Below are 10,198 nucleotides of genomic sequence, written 5' to 3'. Positions count from 1 at the left end.
GTGTGGTCGCTACACGCGCGACGGGTACACGCCGCTGCACGCCGCCGCGCACCACGGGCACCACGCCGCCGCGCGCGCGCTGCTCGACGCCGGCGCCGACGTCACCGCCAAGGCGGCGCACGGGTGTGTAGTGCGCAGTGTGTAGTGCGCGGCCTGTGCTATGTAGCCGTGTGGTCGCCACACGCGCGACGGGTACCGCCGCGCACCACGGGCACCACAACGGCGTACATTCATACAAAGACACCGCATAATTTTCGAATACTTCTCTTTAAACCTTTGGCTGCTTTAAACCTCCAATTTTAAAACCTAAGTTGGCGAAAACACGAGCATGATATTTTGACGAATATGGACGCAAGGGTTTATATCTGGACCCGCGTACTTTACCAGAGTTGCGATAGTTTTCCGTCTAGTTCGTTCGAACTGCTGAAACGACAAGAATGTTTAGAACTCGAGACATGTTACGTTGATTTCTATGAAGGACGGTACACGCGATACCACTCTCGTTTCCTTGAGTTGACCGAAGCAAGTCGCAAGAGAGGAGGGTCAACGAATATACTGTCGCAAGCGATCCTGTCTTCCCCCAGTCTATCTCATTTGATCTCAAGCTTGATCGTGATCTCCCAAGTCCATATTGAAGGTCGCTATATAGTGTGGATTTTAACCTATGATATGGCTAAAAAACCTCTTTTGAAGACTTCTAAACTCAAACTTATCTAGCCGAACCATAAGTCCCATCTGCGTCAACATTAACACTAACGATTTATTTCATTGATGTCTTCAAACCTGTAGAGTAATATGACTTTAAAATAATAACAGGAATCGTAAATTTAAAAAAAAAAAAAAAAAAAAAAAACTATGTGTAAATAAGATATCGTAATACCTACGATTTTATTTTTATGCTACCCCCACATTAGGAATTCTAAACATTTTTGAATATCATATCAAATGTTAAGATATCGTAATTCTAGAAAAATACAAAATCCACCCTCCTATTAAACCACCCCAAGTTCTTTAACAGTCTACAAGTTCGCGGTACACTAGACAAATAAACAATATGGGCTTAATTCGCCTGTCTCATGTTGCACTAGTTCGTGTCGGCTTACGTACGGCTTCGTAGGGTTTCCAATTAAGACATTTGAGACTCGTACGATAAGTGAGGTGTACTTCGTTGTGATTGTAAGGAATTTTTCGTGTATTTAATAATTCAAAGTTATTGTTAATATATTTGTTGTTATGGTATAACGTAAGCTTGGTTATTTGTGTCCGTGAGAGCTTGGTGAGAAGAAAAGTAGAGTTGCTGGGTGAGAAGTTGAGGATTTAAAATTGTTAAGGATTTTATTGTGGTTATCATAATTTCGATTGGAAAATTTTCTGGGTCGAAAGTAAGATATAAAAAGTTAAATTCAAATTTAAAAGAATAGTAGAGAAATGCATGTTTTTTTTTCTGATAATATTTGAGATAGCTGCTATCGAGTTTGACTTTTAACACAAATTATGCCGTTTGTAAAATTTGCTAGAGCGAATTCGTGTGTGAAATATGTTATTACAATTGAAAACTCATATTTATACTTATGTGCATGTTCATATAAAAATGTAGGATTCGAAATATGTGTGTGTGTGTGTGTATGTCAAGGATAATACAAATCAATACATAAGTACATAAATAAAGAGAGAAGGAGAGAAATATTTCTTTCTTTCAATCACTGCATAAATATGCTTATTGTTATAATTTTTTTGTGTGTATTTGTGTTTTAATTAGTGTATATTTGTTTGTAACAGGTTCACACCACTCCACCAAGCCGCACAACAAGGCCACACTCTCATCATACAACTTCTTCTGAAGAGCAATGCTGATCCCAATGCCTTGTCTGCGGTGAGCTATCCATTATTTATTTAATTTGCAATATTTTAGAATCGTGATCAGCATTTTAGTGTTAATCGGTCGTAATCGGTTTTAAATTATTACAAAAATATAATGTTTTCCCTTTTAAAAGTTATTGATGAAATATATAATCCTTCTAGGATTAAATGTTCGAGCATTAAATTTGGGAACGTTTGTAAGAAATTTGTAACTATGTAAATATTTTTTGTTCATTCCCTCAAATACATATAGTTGAGTGGGTCATTTCGAATATCACGTAGGTTCTTATCCTGCGATACCCACGTTTTTTGGTTTATAATGGGCATAATCGTGAGACAGCTTATTAAATAAAAAAATATATCAAGAGGAAATATTGGCAACTCCACGATGGACCAGATTTTCCTAATGTTTCCGTCATCATCATCATGGATCTGTTTCAGTGTTAATCCCTTTTTAAACAAATATTTGCTCAATTTTGGTCATTTTTTAAAAAGCTCCACACCTAGCCTCGTTTAGCACGTTATAACTTAAAAACTGCTAAAGGCTATTAACTATAAGGCAAAAAAAAAAATAATTATACTGTGACAGTCAAAGAATGTATAAACAAAATGAGATTAATATTATAAAAATAAAATACTTTCAAAACTTTTCGATCCACTCGTAAAACGCTCGTATTGATTTTAATACTTTTTCACTATTAATAATTTAAAATATCTAATTTTTACTAACAGTAGTGAAACGGTGGCCAAAGTGCACGGTTTTATAAAAAAAACTTGACATAACGTATGTGTATTGTACGTACAAACAGAACGGCCAAACAGCGTGTGCCATAGCGGACCGACTCGGCTACATCAGCGCCGTGGAGGCGTTGCGACCGCTTACAGAGAACACGCTCAGCCAGGCCGTCGGCGACGGTGAGTCTAGCTCTAATTTTTACCTTTTATATCGATTACAAAAAAAGGAGGAGGTTCTAAATTCCTAACCTAACCTATTTATTAACGATTTTGATAATTCTTTTTTTTTTCATTCGAAAGCTGATTCTTTGTGTGTTCCCATTTAAATTTGTATTATTAGTATTGTATTTTTAGTATTTTTCGATATACATGAAGTTAATTTTTTAGAGCAAATATCATTGATATTACCTATATTACTGGTACACAGGTTCTGTAACCGAAAATAAAAGAGTAATCGCTAGCTAGTTCGTATTAATAAAGAAAATTAAATTATTAATTCTATCAAATAATACAATCAATAAAACGTGATTCAATCCTACAGCAAATATTGTATTACAAGATAACAAGACATACGAGTTGTATACTTTTATTTGTTTTATGTTTTTTTCAAGCTTATTTTCTAATGCTATAAAGTAGTCTAGTCGAGCAGAAACGTGTACAGTCATTGCAATAAAGGAAGCTATTTTATGACATTACAAGACAAACTGAAGCCTTATAGTGTTCGTAATAGTTTGTTAAATAATTGGGGTGAGGGACAAACGATTTTGTGGCTTTATAACGTACCGTATAGTTTAGTAAGGCTATCAGCCTATTATTAACAACTGGGTAAGTTTGTTAGGATTCACATTCACGAAAAAACTATTAAACTGGTGGTAATGAAACTTGTAGGAAGACAGCTAGAGTTTAAGAATAATATATAGCCTACTTTATATCACTAGTATTCGATATTAAAACTCGTAACATTTTTGGTTAAGATAAGATCAGCAAAAAAATATTATTTCCAAAAGTAAAACTTTAGACTTAAACAGATCTGGTGGATATTGCATTGCAACATATGCAAATATATTTGTATTAAAATCTTTCAATCGTCAATTGTAAATTAATACGCCGTAAAGAAATTAATATTTTAACGGAACGAGAAAACAAGTGCGCATAAAGGCTGCGCATGCGCTAACTTTGATCTAAATCCGCTCACGGGACTACTAAATTTAATGATATCCGCCAACCGTGCATAAATCGAAAACTGGACAATTGCCAACAAGAAAACCCAGATCACACAGTGTTTACCATCACAAAAGATATAAAAATCAGAGCATTATCATCGTTATTACTTGGTAGTAATGTTTTAAATCCTCTGAACGGAATTCCTTAGATATACAACTAGCTGTTGGCAGAATTGGCTTAGTATTTTATCGTACACAATGACTCAGAATCAAATAGCTATTATAGCAATTGTTGTCAATAGCGGGAGTAAAAAATTGGTTGTCTGTAAAGTTGGTTTACGGACGATAGTTTAACGTGACAACATCATAACAAAACATCTCCTTGGACGTCTAGGTCAATCGAGTAATAAGTATATGGAATATTATATGCGGCGCAAGCTGAGCGACTATCACTGAGCGTAACGCAATGAATGAGTCATCCTTTTTCGTGCATCCCGCCGGCGTTCATCGATTTATTTGTCACGTCAAAACAGTGTTATTAAAAATGTCTTCTATTTAAAAATGCTATTAAAAGCAAAATATTACGTTTTGTGTATTTCAGTATTTTGCTATGGAAATGGAAAATGATGTAAAACTTCAATACTTTTATTACCTTGACTGATAAGTTTTGTAAACATCGGCTAATTTATATTATCTATACTAATATTATACAGCTAAAAAGTTTGTTCGTTTGTTTGTTTGAACGCGCTAATCTCGGGAGCTGCCGGTTCGAATTTAAAAAAATATTTTTTTGGATAGACCATTTACCGATGAAGGCTAAATGCTATTTTTTTTTTGTCAAATTAACGCTGGGCACAGCTACTTATTATATATTTAAACTAAATTCTTTTCTGAAGAATTTGACTAGAAGTATCTTAAAATGTATAAATTATGTAGGCTAGTATCTCTTCTACAAGGAAAAGATTACCAACCCGTGTTTGCAGTTCTCGGTAGTCGTAATAAACGCTCTACATGAACAAACAATGCCCTTTATTTCTGTTCGAATTTGTAACGAACGCCTAATTAGTAACACCACTTTCTGTTACTCATTAAGACATCACTTTCTTAGTAATCACTTGTATCCAAAACCCCATTGAGTAGTTAAGTCTTTTTATTACTTTTTCTAGTTTTTGCTTGATTTTACTTTTTTGCTTGTTAATATTCAGTGATAGGGACTGAAAACCATTCTTAAAACTTATTTTCGTCTTAAAATATTTTGTCAAAATCCGAAATTACAATTCTATAATATTATTTGTATTTGCCCATAGTCACCACGCTTAGCAGGCGGGTATGTGACCGCAAGGCTAGCTTTGTCGCACCGAAGACGCTGCTACCCGTTTTTGGCCTGTGTGTTTCAAACCCAACAGTTTGATGGTTATCCCGCCATCGGTCGGCTTTTTAAGTTCCAAAAGTGACTATGGGCAACACACACGAGTTCACGCCATTTTTGGCGCAAACTTGTGGAGACCTATGTCTAGCAGTGGACTGTGATAGGCTGAAGTGTGTGTGCGTGCGTGCGTGCGTGCGTGCGTGCGTGCGTGCGTGCGTCCGTGCGTGCATGCGTGCGAGCATGCGTGCGTCCGTGCGTGCGTGCGTGCGTGCGTGCGTGCGAGCGTGCGTGCGTGCGTGTGTGTGTGTCTGTGTGTGTGTGTGTGTGTGTGTGTGATTTGTATTTGATCAACTTATTTTAGTCCTCTAATCGTAAAGATTTATTTACTAAAATTCCACATCAATTACATAACATGAAATTTCCCAAGCTAGAAAATAGACTACCGATAAACAACTTAAGAATAACGCAAACAATACTCGTAAACATTTGTATAAGAATAAGGATCGACAACTGTAGGCATCGATTGATATCGATTTTATTATAACTTTATTTACTTATCTTATATTTCGTAAGATTCGCTACAACCTCTTACTACGATTTGTTCGACATTTGTAATTCTAATAAACGCGACTCGTTCAATAAATCAAGTAATATAATCATTTAGTTTCATTGCGAAAATGTTCTGATAAATTATTTATTAGTGAGTTGATGCTGTTTTCAGTTCGTGTATCAATAATAATTATTTCATCGATTAATCTTTTCAATATTATTCTTATTCATTTTGCATAAATTAAGATCTCGTGAGGTCACCGATCATGGGTGTCACTACAATCATATAGTTACATTTTTTAACTGTACGGTGTATTTTTTTTTTTTTTGTAAGATTTTAAATTAAAATAGTTATTTTAATAAGTCCCGTAAACAAGACATTCGTGGCTAATGTCGAAATATCGAGCTGCGCAAATTGAAAATAAAAAACATAGTAAATATCCCGTTTTTGAATACTTGTTCCGTGTAATTACTTCAGTTAGGCACACGGAAAATAGAAACCGAAATAAATATAAACCGAAATAGAAATCGGTAAAAATCATTGACTACTTGAATGATGACATTTACTAAATACATCATTGGTATTTGAAGCATATCTACTTGTGTTAAACCTAGTAGAGATACAGTAACGTTTTTTTGACACAATTAATATAATATCCATTATTATCTTTCTAGTATTAATTTTAATTGCGTAGTACAACAGTCAAAAACTTATATTTAAATAAAAAACTTCGTATCGTAATGCTAAATCACTACGTATGTGTAGCACCTAATCGAAGAAGCAGTTGTAATTGCTTAATTAATAAAAACAATACATTCATCTCTGACCCACTTTACAATAGAAAAAACGTAATGCACCTTAAAATACTTTATGATCATATTGTAAGCAAATCAATTGAATGTCCCGCGAACCATAACTATGTGTGATGAATAATTCATTCGATACCTATTGTAAACAACATATGGAAATACCGTAAATTGACTGTAGATTGCACTTTTCAATCATTTAAATTGCTCAGGAATACCATGACATTGAAAAGTTGCGACTTTTGTTTGGACTGAGGTAGGCCACAGCAGCACATCCTGCTCAAAATATGTAGCCGCCCGACTGGGGTGGTACCTCGACCGTACAGAAGATCACAGCTAAATAATACTGTTCTCAAGCAGTGTTGTGTTTCTATCGGTGAGTAAGGTGACCAGAGCTCCTGGAGGCAATTGTGGGTAGGGTCGCCAACGCGCTTGCAATGCTTCTGATGTTGCAGGCGTCTATAAGCTACGGTAATCACGTACCATCAGGTGAGCCGTACGCTTGTTTGCCGACCTAGTCGTATAAAAAAATAAAAAATGATACTATAAATAGCGCACAAGTTATTATATCATTGATAATAAGTACATATATAACTATTGCAATAATTCATTAAATTTATAATAGTAGGTACAATGTTTTTTTTTGTATTGATTTAAATAGACTTAATTATTTCATTCAATCTTTGTAAGTTTCTGTGAACTAGAGATAACTTCATATCCAGATAATTATCAATAATACCGCGTTATTTAATGGTATTTAAAAAAAGTGGCCCATTAGTTAAGAAACAATCCTAACAATAAGTCCCAAATATCCCCCTCTAAACTTGACTAAACCGTCATGTGGTCACTCTAGCAGCATAGCGGCATCTGTCGTACTTCCATGCATCTCGGATCCAATTCATTATCTAATCTATCCACAATAGATGTCATAAACGCATAGTTCTTACAGACGCATCCGTGAAGTCGATCTGTAAACATCCGTTATGTTAAAATTAATGTGTAATTAGCTTTTAGTGAGCTTGGTCCCTGGATACAGCCATTTTCCGATCTGGTAAGTTTTAATCACACGCTACTCTGGTCATGTTTAAAATAACGCTCACTTTACCGTGTCCTTATAATGTTTCTTTGTAGCGTAAACTTTCTAAATTATTTAGTAGGACAATAGTCTCCAAAATTAAAATTTATAAAATTATAATTTTTGGAAAAAAATTGCTTTTTTTTGTGAGAAACGTTTAAAACATTCAAGTGTAAAATTTAAATAATAATAGTTATAAATAGTCGGTTACAAATCGATTTAGATTCAAATGACTAACTGTGATAACCTAACTGGCACGCGACCTCAACCTACCATCTATCTCGTAACACACTGACTACACTACTTACAACTAAGAAGCGAATATAAATAACAATTTTTAAATAGAATGATTCTTTAAATCTTGACTAGCGTACCTACTCATAACTGTGACATTAATTAAGCTTTATAATTAAACTTAAATATATGGTCGGTATATACTCGTATACTCAACGAAACTTTAAAAATATGTGGTTCATGTTACGAACTTTTAAAATTGAATCAAATGACAGTTAAATACAAACTACCTGTTATAATATATTCGGTATATGCATACCGAACCTTTGCGTACCTTCACGTAGAGCTAACATGACACTGGTAAAATGACGGCTTAAAACTATTATTTTATATACCTATTATGGATCTTCTTGAATAAATAATGTTTGACACAATTTTTAATATATACGTATTTAAAATATATTATTATTCCAAATGAATCTTTCGCTTCAGTCTGTAATATTCCACTGCTAGGCACAGGCCTCTTTCCCTATCTGGTAGAATGAATCTTTCAATATCTAGTAACATATTAAGTACGATCTATTGGTTGTGTATTTTTAACCGACTTCCAAAAAAGGAGGAGGTTCTCAATTCGACTGTATTTTTTTTTTTTTTTTTTTTATGTATGTTACATCAGAACTTTTGACCGTGTGGACCGATTTCGACAAATTTTGTTTTAATCGAAAGGTGGTATGTGCCAATTGGTCCCATTTAAATTTATTTGAGATCTAACAACTAATTTTTGAGTTATATCTAATAATGCGTTTTTACTTGACGCTTTTTTCGTCGACCTACGTTGTATTATACCGCATAACTTTCTACTGGATGTACCGATTTTGATAATTCTTTTTTTGTTGGAAAGGGGATATCCCTAGTTTGGTACCGTGATAAGGAAACCAGGATCTGATGATGGAATCCTAGACAAATCGAGGGAAACTCTCGAAAATCCGTAATAACTTTTTACTGGGTTTACTGATTTTGATAATTTTTAATTTAATCGAAAGCTGATGTTTATCATGTGGTCACATATAAATTTTATCGAGATCTGATAACTACTTTTTGAATAATCTTTAATAACGCGTAGTTGCTTGACTATTTTATCGTCGATTTACGTTGTATTACTTGTCGATGTAATTGAAGTCGGTTTTTTTTTCGTTTGCGAGCAAACACAATTATTATATAACATATACTAGCTGACTTGGCAAACGCTGTCTTGTCGCTAAACGCTATTTAAAAATAGGGGTTGGTGGTAGAAGGGTGAAAATTTAGGGTTGTATGTATTTTTCAATGCCAAATCATAATAAAATAAAGAATAAATATTTTACCTAAAAAAAATTTGGGGTGGGCTACCCTTAACATTTAGGGGGATGAAAAATATATGTTGTTCGATTCTCAGACCTACACAATATGCACACAAAATTTCATGAGAATCGGACAAGCCGTTTCGGAGAAGTTGAAGTACAAACACCGCGACACGAGAATTTTATATATATTACATTAGTTAATATAAATTAGCCACTATAAATATACTTGAATTGCCAAATTATATTAAGAAATCGCACGTTCTTTCTATTCAAATTAAAATAGTAGGTACCTGAAATAGGTACAAATGTTTTCCAAAGAGATACTGATGTGTTCAAAGGTTGATTAGTTACAATTGATTGAATGAGTAACGTGTTCGGTTAATTGGTAATTAATCATGCAAAGAACGTTCTCAGGACATGGGATATTTGTTGAATGGAATTCCTTTTACTATTTACCTTTTTATACCAACTAGATATCGCCACGCACGTTGGAAATAAAACTATGTATTTTAATATCTTCTATATAAATAAATATTAATTGCTCAATGTGTTGCTAAGCGCAAAACTACAGATGACTGAACTAATTCGGCTAATTCTTTTAATTTAATATTGCACAGTTCCTACGAAAAAAAAAAATTGATAAAATTACGTAGAAAATTTCAAAAATGTAAGGATTCATAAAACTTATTTAAACTTATAACGTTTGTCGGGGAAGCTAGTTTCTCACAGAAACGAGCATTCATTAATTTTTTTATCAACACTTTAGTTGATAAAAGTTTGTTTTAATATGTCTTTTAAAATATGCCACTTAATAAGTAATAAAAAATATTTATCGAAAGCTATATAATATTAACGAGAAAATAATTACTTAAAATTTAGCAATACAGATTAGACTAATTTAGACGACGCGTTGGCGCAGCGGCCATTGGACATGTCACTGGTTGATGCACTGGCGATCGAGGTTTCGATCGCCTAACATTTTTTTTTTTTAGCCATATTATACTTGTGTATTGTGTGTGCCCAGACCAACACTGAAATAATTCCTACAGTGGGCCGTTGAGTA

The 10,198-nt window shown here is 34.0% G+C and overlaps 1 long non-coding RNA gene across 1 annotated transcript; it reads left to right on the top strand.

The window, feature by feature from the left end:
* Nucleotides 1-52: 52 nt before the first annotated feature.
* Nucleotides 53-8,436, top strand: LOC123666520. The gene is made up of 4 exons (XR_006745263.1): nucleotides 53-123; nucleotides 1,780-1,873; nucleotides 2,670-2,828; nucleotides 8,415-8,436. It is a non-coding gene; the product is annotated as an uncharacterized LOC123666520 (long non-coding RNA).
* The last annotated feature ends 1,762 nt before the right edge of the window (nucleotides 8,437-10,198 follow it).

Source organism: Melitaea cinxia, chromosome 26, assembly GCF_905220565.1.
Source record: "Melitaea cinxia chromosome 26, ilMelCinx1.1, whole genome shotgun sequence".
Classification (NCBI taxonomy): domain Eukaryota; kingdom Metazoa; phylum Arthropoda; class Insecta; order Lepidoptera; family Nymphalidae; genus Melitaea; species Melitaea cinxia.
The sequence above is the reverse complement of the archived record's forward strand: the minus strand, read 5'-3'. Positions and strand labels throughout refer to the sequence as shown.